The sequence below is a fragment of the Xenopus laevis genome, chromosome 3S, assembly GCF_017654675.1.
Source record: "Xenopus laevis strain J_2021 chromosome 3S, Xenopus_laevis_v10.1, whole genome shotgun sequence".
Taxonomy (NCBI): Eukaryota; Metazoa; Chordata; class Amphibia; order Anura; family Pipidae; genus Xenopus; species Xenopus laevis.
The window spans coordinates 91560972-91574245 of record NC_054376.1 but is presented as its reverse complement, the minus strand read 5'-3'; positions in this window follow the sequence as shown (position 1 = coordinate 91574245).

Here is a 13274-nt window from a genome sequence, read left to right as displayed (position 1 = left end):
GTGATAAGTGAGGGCGGGGAAAGGGCAGGGGGAGTGTGCTGGGGGGGAGTGTCACGCTGGAACATCAATTAAAACAATTGTCATAATGATACACATCATACAAGCATTATTGCTGTTCCATCAATAATAAAAATCTTTACGTATAGTGTCCATCATAGCCTGCATCCAATATGTAAGTTTTGTAAATTGTTCATAAGGATATGAAGTGTCCATTATTTCCTAGTCCATATATATAATTGTTCAAAGTCCAGTGTCATAGAAGGAAAACAAATTAGACGGTTGCGAACAACCCTTTGTAACCCCTAAATCAGTTAGGCTCAATTGAAAAAAATTGTTTTAATCAAACACAAGAAAAGAAATAGAAATCGAAAATTGAAAATTAAGGAAAATTAAGAAAAATTAAGAAAAATCTGAGACGCTTATATTATATAAAGTTTCTCTTGAGCTGCCAATTAAATATCATCAATAAGCATGAATTATTCCGCCTGGTACAGTTTTGTGGCCAAATTTATGAATTAGCATTAAAATAATGCCATGTTTTCTATTTTGCAGAAAAATTGCAGATTCGTATGCACCCATTGCCTTCCACATCAACCAAATAGATCAGAGCACTCCCCCTTTCTAAAGAGCTGTCCGGCCAACATGGGAACTGTTAAGTTGTTTCACTTGTTTTTTTTAACTGGAAAAGCTATAAAATGAATGCACTTGTTTCAACACAGCTAATAGTGTGTTATTATAGTGTCCCTTTCAAAATTAACAACAAAGTAGCAGCATGGCAAGCACATTGTTATGTACTGTTATTTATTTGGGGTTATCAGTAGGTAAAACCTCTATGCCAAAGTAAATACACAAGGAAGCACACGCCAAAATATGTTATTTTTATCCTAGTACATCCGCTTGTCTTACGCCCAAATGTAAGATGTACAGTCTAAATTCTACACATTTGTGTGGAGCTCATATCCTTTTCATTTCATCTGCTGTAAATCTAACCTTTGGATTTGCTATTTGCCAAGACAGGGATTTGCAAAATAATTTCAATTTCAGTAATGTATCTTACAATACATATACATGTATATAATAACATACATACATCACATGTTAAGACATATATTTCCAAATTATTTAATGGGTTTTAACCAGTATTGTTTTAATCTATAACATACATTTGCTGAATACACAAGGCATATTTTGGGGGATATGGAATTTTATATATACAGCTTCATTCTTGCGATCTTAATCCCATAAAGAAAACTAAAACCCAACAAAGGATATTAAGTACCAGTCCAGAAGTACAGTTCAAACACTTGGTATCAATTTATAAAACAAGGGTGGACACCTTGCAGTTTTGCGCCAACTGACCACCTCAAAACAGCATATCCTACTGATGGCACACCAGTTTAAGTGGTACAGCAGCCCTATGACAGTAAAGACAAGTGCTCTGTAGATGTCCCCTGTTACTCCATATATTTTGGATCTCAATCCACCCATGTCTGGTGTCATTGACTTTGCACATGCCCAGTATTCTATGGGTTTCTTTGAGTTTTTACTGAGCTAACTCTGTTCACAGGACAAGACTTCATTTTTAGGTGGTTTAATTATGAACCCCCTCCCCTAGGGTACACACGCACACACAAATAAAAAGTAGTACGTTTGCCCAGTAGCTTTTAGGGATGCACCGAATCCAGGACTTGGTTTCGGGATTCGGCTAGGATTCAGCCTTTTTTAGCAGGATTCGGATTCGGATGAATCCTTCTGCCCGGCCGAACCGAATCTGAATTTTCATATGCAAATTAGGGACAGGGAGTGAAATCACATGAGTTTTTGTCGCATAACAAGGAAGTAAAGCATGTTTTCCCCTTCCCACCCCTAATTTGTATATGCAAATTAGGGTTCAGATTCGGTTCGGTATTCGGCCGAATCTTTTGCGAAGGATTCGGGGGTTCGGCCGAATCCAAAATAGTGGATTCGGTGCATCCTTAGTAGCTTTGGCCCATAACAACCATTAACAGGTGACCAGTAAATTCTACCTGTTGATTGGTGGTAATGTTATTATTTATTTACTATTATACTGTATTGTTATTTTTTATAACATAATCCCACTTTAAATTACATGTAAATGCCCCTCTATGTCCCAGCTGTTTATGCATTCATGCTTATATCACTAGCACATTTGTTGGGTTTAATTGCATCCTATTTAGTGGCAAATTTACTAAAGGGTGAAGTGACCAATGCTGGCGAAAATTCGTTTTGGGACTTCGCTTATTTACTAACGGGCGCTGGCGTAAATTCACTAGTGGAGGAGATAGACTCTAGCGCTACTTCACACTTTAACAGCAGGGGAATTCTCGCTCTGGCGAATGGACGTAACTACGCAAATTCACTTAGATGCGTATTTTAATGAACGTTACCTCTTGCGCCACACTTGCCTTCGTCACCTCAGACCAGATGAAGTGCAATAGAGTAGTAAAAAAAAAATGTAAAATTCAAACGCTGGTGACTTTTCAGTTTTTTTAGGGTGATAGGCTGCAAAAGATCGTAAATTTTTTTTAGGGTACCCGGCTCCCCCCCTACATTTCCTTACATATGGCACATAAACTATACACTGGACTCATGTGTAGGGCATTATAACAACTCTATTTTATTTTATTAAGGTTTCCCGGGCTTGTGTAGTGTAATGTATTTGCTGCAACATATACGTCCATTGGAATTTAACTTCCCGCCATATGCAAATTAGCCAACGCTAGCGCAACTTCACTTTGCATGCCGAATTAACGGTAGCGAAACTTTGCCATCATTCGGCGCCGTGGACGCAACTTCGCATTTTAGTGAATTAGCGTTGTCCTGCCGAATCTTCGCCTGGCGAAGTGTGGCTATGTGAGCGAAGCTGTCAATGGCGAATTTTCGGAGGTTAGTGAATTTGCTCCATAGTGCTGTTTTTGTTTTTTATATAGGGAATAATGTAGCCCCGAAGGACATTATAAGCCTCTAAAGGAGTTCCATGACAACATAAAGGCGCAAGGCCAAAGGCCAGGTGCTTTTATACAGGTCATGGAATTCCAAAGTGACTTTTAATATACCCTTTTTTACAACATGGGGTACACAATATACACGGTTCTGTGAGTCACGTGACACAGATTACATCTATGTTGCACACCAGGTGAGCATAGTCTGATATATGCCATTTAATATGCGAAATCCTAATTTATGTTATAAACATTCAAAATGTATATTATATTAACCTATGTAGATGTCTTGCACAGTCTCTGATATAACCTTATTAGCTCTCTAAAGTGTCTTGATTACTCCCTATAAAAGACGGAGTGCTGTCACATGTAGGCCCTTGATAACAAGCTATTTTTGTCACCGAAAAGAGAAATATGTGAATGAAAGACTATGAGACTTATGACCATTGCTCCCATGCACTCTGAAATCCTAGTGCTGGAGTAGCTAATATTACACTTCTAATTAAGGATTATGTAAAGTCATGTGAAACTTGGAAACTTACATTTGACCTGGGTCAGCACTGACCTAACAGCTTCATTGCTTTCACAATGTTGAGTGACTAATCTCCTCATCCCTTAATACACTGGCCAAGCGTTGCTTCTGTTTGAATGATCATACTGTCAGGCTCGTCGCACATGGAATGATAATGCTTGTGTCATAGAGTGCATGGCAATCCAGTGTAAACAGTAGGAGTTTGAATATATGGTAGGAGGTTAATGTTTTATACTAGGAACTAGGAATGGGCTAATTATATTATGCAATATGTAACTCCTAGCAAGAATTTTCAGTCGCTTCCACTCCAAAATTACATATATATATATATATATATATATATATATATATATATATATACATACAGATATATAGAATAATCTATAGGAATGGAATTTGCTTTTAAAGGAAAACTATACCCCCCAAACAATGTAGGTCTCTATAAAAAGATATTGTATAAAACAGCTCATATGTAAAATCCTGCTTCATGTAAATAAACCATTTTCATAATAATATACTTTTCTAGTAGTATGTGCCATTGGGTAATCATAAATAGAAAATTGCCATTTTAAAAAATAAGGGCCGCCCCCTGGGATCGTAGGATTCACTGTACTCACAAACATACCAACAAACTGTACTTGTCACATGAGCCAATTAACAGACAGAGTTGTGTCTTTTGCTTCCACACTTCTTCCTGTTACAGTTAGAGTTGTAGTATTTCTGGTCAGGTGATCTCTGAGGCAGCACACAGACCATCACGAAATGGTGGCTCAAGGCAAGAGATGTAAAAGGGCAATATTTACTTAAATATATATTCCAGTTTGGTAAGATTCTTTAATATGCCACTTAATATGATATGAACTATCTGTTGCTTAAGTGTTCATTTTGGGGGTATAGTTTTCCTTTAAATGTTTAAATGTTACTACCTGACAGGGAACTGCATTTTTCCCCTGTCTAAAAGCAGAGCTGTGATTGGTTACCCACATCCTACAGTCCTTCTAGGGGAGACTTATTAGGACACTTGAAACTCTCGTTTGTAAGACACAGGCCAGAAGGATCTAAGGGCAGTTCCAAAAGAAAGGTGTATTTTTTAATGGTAGCAATCCTTTTTAACCCAGATTGAAGTTACAAGTTACGTCATTTACACTGGCAGGGTCAGATCAATTAAAGGTTTAGTCTGCTTAGGAGTATTTGCAGTTGTTTTGTAGCCCACCCACCAGTGAAAAAAAGTGGAAGTTCTGGCAACCCATAGCAACAAACTAGCAGGTGGCCTTTTCTGGTGTTATTGGTTGCTGTGGGTTACTGTACCTGCATGTTACTACATGATCCTGTTAACCACTTATAAATCTGCTGTTCCACATTCGTGATGTCAAGGTTTCCCCAATGCATCAATAATCTTACTTACTATATCCATTAGAAGCCAAATAGATTTAATGGTTAAAGTTAATAAGTTCTTACCGTGGGGATGTCTAAATATGTTAGTTGTTTCACTGATAAGACCAACCTATATCATACATATTTGCCTCATCATTTCACCAATAAAGTGTAAAATATATGACTTTATTTTTTATATAAGAGGATGTTTTGCCTTTTATACATCTATAATGATGAGAATGAGCCTGAGTTAGTGACATGTTTCACCTTTACTGGATACTTGGTTTAGATGTTCATTTTTGTGTAGGTACATCCATCTGCACAGCACATATTGAGCTCTATAAGGCCAATGGTACATGGTCCATTTGATTGGATAGGAGACAGGGAGATAATCTTGACATGAATAAATCCTGTCTAGTAATAATTGCGTCCATGTAATATAAGTCTCACATTACCCTTCAGAGTTGAGTAGAATTATAGGCCTTTGATGTATGTGACATTACCAAATACAATGTTGGTGGCCCATAGTAATTGCTCTAAAAGTTTCTACAAATATCTACAAAAGTGGTAATTATTCAACCCTGGCAGACATTACAGCTCCTTGTTAATCTTAAACATTTTGTTGAACTGTTTGTGAAGGTATAATCACTGTACATAGCTTGAGCCTCTGCCAAATGACTCTGTTGTTTATCCAAAAAAAACAACATATGATGACTCCAAGGCAATTATTTTCTCTGGATTACCATACAGAGACCAATCTATTATGCTTTATCCTGTTGTTTCCTCGTGTCATCTACATTTTAGTGCTGAGTTAATTAACTCTGATTTTAGATGCAGTTCAAGATGTCGCCATTATGAGTAAATTCTACCACAACTTGTAAAACCAAATGTGCACTTGACAATGTATTGCCTGTATAGATTATTCCTTTTGGTCAACTTTTCCCAGGAGACTTCAAGAACTAGAACACATTAGGGGGCAGATTTATCAAGGGTTGAATTTTGAATAAAAAAAAACCTTCAAAATTCAAATAAAAAAAGACCAACTGCAATTTATTTAAAAAATCAAAGTTTTTTTTGGGTGAATAGGCCGTTTTCATTCGAATTCGAATCAAAGTTTTTTCAAAGTCCACCAATTGACTCCAAATAGGTTGTAGGAGGTCCCCCATAGGCTAGAAAAACAATTCAGCAGGTTTTAGATGGCGAATGGTAGAACTGAATTTTTAAAGAGATAGTAGATGTTAATTTCTATATTCGAATTTTCACATTTTTTTCAAATTCAAATCGAATTCCCAATGTTTTAATGATTGATGATGTAAATTGCTTCACTGAAGTGTTGCAGAGTTTCTATGCATAAAAATGGTTAAACTTATGTCTTCTCTCTATCCTATAGCCCAGTGGTCCCCAACCAGTGGCTTGTGAGCAACATGTTGCTCACGACCCCTGGGATGTTGCTCCCAATGGCCTCAAAGCAGGTGCTTATTTTTCAATTTCTTTCTTGAAGGCAAGTTTTGGTGCATAAAAACCAGGTGTCCTGCCAAACAGAACCTCCTGTAGGCTGCCAGTCCACATAGGGGCTAACAATAGCCAATCACAGCCCTTATTTGGCACTCCTTAGAACTATTTTCATGCTTGTGTTGCTCCCCAACTCTTTTCGTGCCCATTTTTTTAATTAAGCTATGACTACTCCTTTACTTCTGTATCCATTGGAGACAGGGTTTTGACAAGTGGGTGTTGGGAGTAATTACAAGCCCAATTAAATTACTATGATATTCTAGGAAACTGCAAAAATAAAAAGCCACACACTGGATATTAGATAAGCTTGGTTGTCATTCCTGCTATCCTCCTTCCCTGCACCTTTCCCCAGTGTTTTGTGTTATAGTACCTAATGGTTAACTTTAGCAAGACCCTGTCTTACAATATGTAGCGTAATAAAGGCTATGGATGGTCCTAAGCAGGAAGGAACTTCTTGGGGGGAAGGACATTGATCATTACATATAAACATATATGAGGGTCATACGATAATTGCTCAAATCTGTAAACCACTTGTAGAACTTGGGTCATGCGCTTTATTGCTTCCTCCTAGTCAACACCTCTGGTCCTTGGGGGGGGATTCATAGGCCCTGGGCTGATAATATTTGTCTACCTATGCCTGTATTCTCTAGAAGTCAGGTAGGTTATTCATGGAAAACATTTCAGTTTGATGTTCAAGTTCTTTTTGGTCAACCTCATGTAATATGCAATGAGTTAACAATATGTTTTCTAGCAGCCCTGCAACCAGTACATCTCACTGAAATCTTACCTTACCTTTTGTCAGATGTGGTTCATGTCTGCTGTCTGGAAATAACCTTGTCTTGTTTTTCAAGTCTGTTTGTTTGCTGCTAACCCTGCCAACCAAGCATGACTTCTTTCCCTGTCCTAACCAGTGACCTGCTTGTCTCTCTCTCTCCTTCTCTCTCTCTTTATTTTGGTTCCAAACATCCAACTTGCCTTCCCTTCATTCTAGATTGAGGCTACACAGCCATCACAGGAGATGCTGAACCCCGAGCTTAAATGAAACCCATGAAAAGGGGTAAAGTGTACCAAACCTGACAAACTATTATTCAGCTTAGTGAAAGTGTTGAATCATTTCTCCCTGTTTAAGATGCCATTGTCACAATACAGTACCAGCCTTATACATACAAACTGTAAATTGCTCATAATCAGCTAATAAAATCATGGTGCATATGATAGTGAGAAAGATCATTTCTATTAATTCTGTTCTAATAGAAGCACATTTATAAATTGGTGTAAGTGAGAGTTCCTCACTCTAAAAATTAATAGAAAGCATTGTAATTTCACAATCTAATGAAAATTCATGTCTGAGTAGTATCCAGCAAAATTTGCAGCTTGCACCAACACTCATTTGTTGGGTTAAACATATTTTTAGAGCTGCTTGAAACCATTTTTAATTTTTATGCAAGATTGTGGAAGAAAAGTTGCATTTCATATGTAACTTCGAAAACTCTTGTTATCCCTTTAACAGTCAAGCACAAGAAAAAGGGAAATCAGACAGAAGATGCAATACGCAAAATTTTATGCACAAATGACAGTTCCTTTTTTTTTTTATATATATTCTGATTTATTAGAAATTTCAAAAGGGTTACAGAAAAAAGAAAAGGGGGTAATACACTCCGGGAAGCCAAAGAACAGGAGAAGGCATCCATTTAGTCAAACATCATATAGTATCACAATGATATCGAGGGAGCGACCTGACATCCCTGAGTATAATAAGAGCCGCTGATAACAACATGAGACAATTGTCGTAGAGGGGAGAGGAGAAGGGGAAGAAAAGGAAGAAAAATGAGAAAAGAAAAAGGGAAAAGATAGAAAGAGAAAGAAATCTTCTAGCAGACATGAATATCTCTCGCACAGGGCGCAGCATAGATAGATAGGGGTCTCCGAGTCCGGGAGTTAAATACCATCATTCTAGTATTCACATAAACTCTCACATCTACATAATGTATACAATAACAATGATGCACCTACCCTGTTATAGTGAGATGTGAACAGGGATCCTCTAGACGGGAGAGGCCAGCTCCCACCGGACAACATCCACATGCAGAGCCTACAATGTATAAGCTAATGCTCGGAAATCGGGCTGGATCGAAATTCCAGTGCTATTGCTTCCCTAGGAGCGACAGGCCAAATCAGGAAACACATCCCATCTCCAATTACATCACCAAAGTCAAGGCTATCTAAGTCTGCAGCAGCAGCTCGTATTTAGCTGAATGTTTAAACTGTACCCAATAAAACCATTTCTGAGTATATTTCTCAATATCTTGTGTGGATGATGCTTTATATCCTTCGAACCTTTCAATCTCAGAAATCTTCCGTAACCAATCCCGTATCCTGGGGGGAGTACGTTGTTTCCAGTTTATGGGAACAAGAAGTTTAGCCGTATCCAACAAGATTGGTACCAGAGATTTGCGATAAGCCTTAATTGAAGTGGAAGTGTGGTGGAGAAGTATCTCCAAGGGTTCATTAGGGACGTCTACATCTGTGAGTTCTTTAACGACATCTCTAATCTGAGAGACAGTTCCTTTTTGATTGTACATAACAATATGTTGCCTGTAAGAATAGGCATATGACAGAATATTTTCTTATCATTTATAGCCACATTGCTAAATAGCCGTATTGCCAAACCAAGCAAGTGCAAAGTTTGAACTCGTTAAGGAAATTGTAAGAAGTAATAATGGATGATATAATCCAAACAGTGCTTCCTCCGGGTAATTACAGAGCCTGTCTATAAGAATTTAAAGTTGGTTAATTATATGTGTGAACAAATTTCTGTCATAATAATTATATATTCAGAAATGGGAAAATGAAAACAGCAAACTTTTAACAGCTGACTTCAAATCCACAAAAATATTTTGTCTGGTTTTTTTTTCCAATAAATAATTTATGACTGTTAAGGAATGCTAAAATGACCCATTAATTAGACTAGATACTGTACATAGTATCTCATGTAATAACTTAATGTGCAAATCTTTCTTTTTGTGGAAATTTTATACAACAAACAGATGAGTATTTTAAGGTCCAAATGACCTTTGCATTCCATGGACCTGGGGGTCCCTTCCTAGCTGGGAAAGTTAGGAACAAAAATAATAAAAAGGTCTGTGCAAGTTCAAGCTTCTTGCTCTAATTCTTGGGGCATTACCATCCCTCCACACATGCTGAATATATTAGAACTTATTGGTGCTTCAGTTCTTTATAGTGACTCAAGTTTTCTTTCTCTCAATGCTTCAACACAAGTGGGTTGTGAGGCACATATTTCTCACCTTTTTGTCTAACTATCTGTATTAGAGGAATGTTACTTTATTGTGGGGTAATGGGAAAGTAAAACCAATATAAAGGATTCTGGAACAATAAAGAAATTGGTGGAGAAAAATATAATTGTAGTAAATGGACTTGAATTTATTTCAGAAAATGTTGGTACAAGTACCTGTCTAACAAAAACTTCATGCATGGTCCTTTTGTACATATGATGAACATCACACACACAAGTTATGCATTCAGAATTAATAATAATCATGTCTTTTGGATTTTAAAATCTAAGTGGATTTGATGTTAAATTAATTTCTGAACTAAAGGTGTAGTTAGGAAATGAATTGTTGTTTAAAAAAAATAATAACAGTTTCTTTATTTGATGTTGGATTTTCACTGTGTGGTTAGTAGCATTTATTTGCTTTCTGAGTGGAGTCACTGGTCCTTGCCAACAGGTGTGGACTGAGAATCAAAATAGGCCCTGGTGTTTTAGGTACACAGAGGCGAAAACAGCCCCCCACCAGCCCAATAAATAGTGGTTTTCTATGGCAAATTACTGTAGTCCCTCTGGAATTTACCAGAACTCACAGATTGCTTGCCAAGCATTTTCTGTTGAGTATCCCCTTTAGTTCTAGTATTAAATTAAACTATATTTGATAATTAAGCAAATTTATAATGGAAATGTTGCTCCTTATTGGTTACACTGGCTCAGTCTTAGCCCAAGTTTATGGCCCAAATACTATTTTTGTCATATGGAAATTTATTTATGATGTGAATTTTGAGTTGGATGATATTCATTGCAGCCAAACCAGTCCACCGCTCTGTGAAACTGAGACAAGGTGGCAACGGGACCTTGATGAACACATTTCTGCATTTCACCAGCCAAGAATGTTTTCGCAAAACTGCTGCGAAAAATCCTCATGACAAAAAAAATTGCAGAGAGTCAAAATTGTTGCGGCATAAAAATTGTCGCTCGTCAACATTATTCGGACGCCCATTGACTTTATTGCATTTGGACAAAATAGTCGCGCATGTAAAAATTGTCGCTCGCATCAAAATTGACATGCATCAACATTATTGTGATGCTCCTTGACTTCAATGTGTTTCCCGGATTTTTCACCATTTCGGGACAGATTCGCCCATCACTACTGGGCAGTGATAAGGTACCATCGTTGTTAAGGGCAATGGCACATGGGGCTCCTTTCCATATTGCAACATAATTATTAAGCCTTGATACAATTAAGTGGCAATACTGAGATTTTTCAGGAGTTTTGTCTCCAGTAGGGGAGCGTAATTTCTCAAACACCCTATGTGCCATTGCCTATAATTGTATACAGGTATAAATAAAACTTGGTGACTTATGGCTTTAAGGGAATAAATGGAGATACTATGAATGAAAAATTTGCAAGCTTTGTAGTAAGAGAAAGGTGAACGATTGAGGACTGCTGAGAAATAATCAACTCACCGACTACCTGCTGGTGTTCTTCTGATACAAGACCCAGTAGCCATTTAGCACCTTCTACTGATTTTTTCTTAGATTTTATTGTTACATGGACTGATAAAAGAACTGACGCAGAATTTATCTGGGAAGAGAGAAGTAAATTGTGGACTTAAAATTGGTAAGGTCTACAAAGAATTGAAATGTCATGATAGTATCCTTTCAATTTAGTGAAAAGAGCCCTAGGCGTGCATGGCATATTTTATTTGAAAGTCTCAAAGTATTTTACCCAGTGCTACAATAATGGATTTATATAATGCATTAATGTCAGTGCATACCAGGGACTGTTTAATGCTGTTTGTTTAAGCTGATTGATGATTTGGTGAAGCTTTCAAAGCCTTTTTTTATTAGAAATGTAACCCATTTTAATATAGAAAATACTATTATGATCTATTATGAATTTTCCAGAGAAGCTCAATGGCTCAAAATTATTCTGCAAAAATCAGGCAGATGTAAGGTTCAGCCTAGTTTACCACAGATCAAAGAGTTTGTAAATGATTAACTTTCAGTTGTGTGATCGCAACAACACTGTTGTTTATTCTTGAAGAAACACGTCAATGATATGCTAAGTCAAATTCTATGGTGCACTGAATTATTCATTGAAACAATGGCAAATCACTGTGTTAAAAAACACACCGCTACAGATAAAACACATTTACTACACCAGTGTATTTGGGGAAAAGTATAAAAGCTATTACAACATTTTAGCAACAACAAATAAAAACAATCCATAAATGTTTCTCAAGAATTTACAGGTATTCTTGTAGTCTGTCTTGTTACTATAAAAGTTTTTTTTATTTTGCACACAATTTTATTAAACAAGTGTGTATTTGCAGCCTCCTGAAAACAATTATATCCAGTCCTCCCTATATTTCATTGCCTTAAAATTTAAATATATCCCCAGAACAATATAGATGATATTTGGCCATCCCCTTTGAGTGAAGTACAGGACATATAAGCAATAAAGACTGACTTTTAGATAGTCTGGTATACTCATGACCCCTTAAGCGTGTAATACGTGGAAGTGACCAAGTTCAACTAAATCTGCCAAAAGAAGACTGCCTCAATAGCACAATTTAAATCAATGGATATGGAAGCTCTTTAACTTTTAAAATTTATGACTTTAAGGGGCATATTTATCAAGAGTCGAATTTCAAATTGAAAAAACTTCGAAATTCGAATTCAAGAAGACCAACCGAAATTAAATCGAAGTTTTTTTTTGGTCGAATAGGTCAGTTTTTGATCGAGTAGGTCCATATTCGGCTGAATTCAAACCGACCTTTGATAAATCTGCCCCTAATTGTTCACATATTTAGAAGTCTTTACATCCCTAGAAAATGCCAAAAGAATGTCAGTAAACAGGTCCATGAGCCCCACTTTCTAGAAAATGCATTAGAACATGCATTTTTAAACAGATACAAACATCTTCATTTGAAGCATACAAGACAGACATGTCCCCTGATAAGGCATTTTTTTGCATTTGCTGCAAATTTTAACTGGACTGGGAGCACTTCAACAATAGTCTTATATGTGCTATGTATTTTAGACTTGCTAGCTCCATTGGCTAAATATGAACAGGCAGATTTGGGCGGGTGTGAGATAGGGTTGCTACCTGGCCGGTATTAATTATGCATGATGCCAATGTTATTAATAGGAAAAAACGGCAAGAATATAGGAAGGCCGGTATTTTTTTCCAGAAAGGGTGGCAACCCTTGTCTGAGAAGATTCAGCAAGTTTTCATAAAGATACTTGACACTACAATACATATTATCAGATACAAGTTATACATTTTCAATTTGACTAGAGTATACCATTAAAAAAAAGAAAAACTGCACAGTATTCATATACCTGAAGCGATACCAGTGCTTGTGAATATCTATATATCACAAACAACGTTTTTTACCTTAAGATGGGTGGAATCCATGACAGCATACAAAACTAGTGATGCACAATTCATTTATCCTACCATACCAGGAAAGCAGAAAAGGGGCATTTGAGATACAGAGCATATATCTTTAGCAGACTGTCCAAACATCCAAAATACTTCATAGGATATCACTGCAATGCTTGGGTGGTGCATTATTCCAGCAGATATGATGATCTT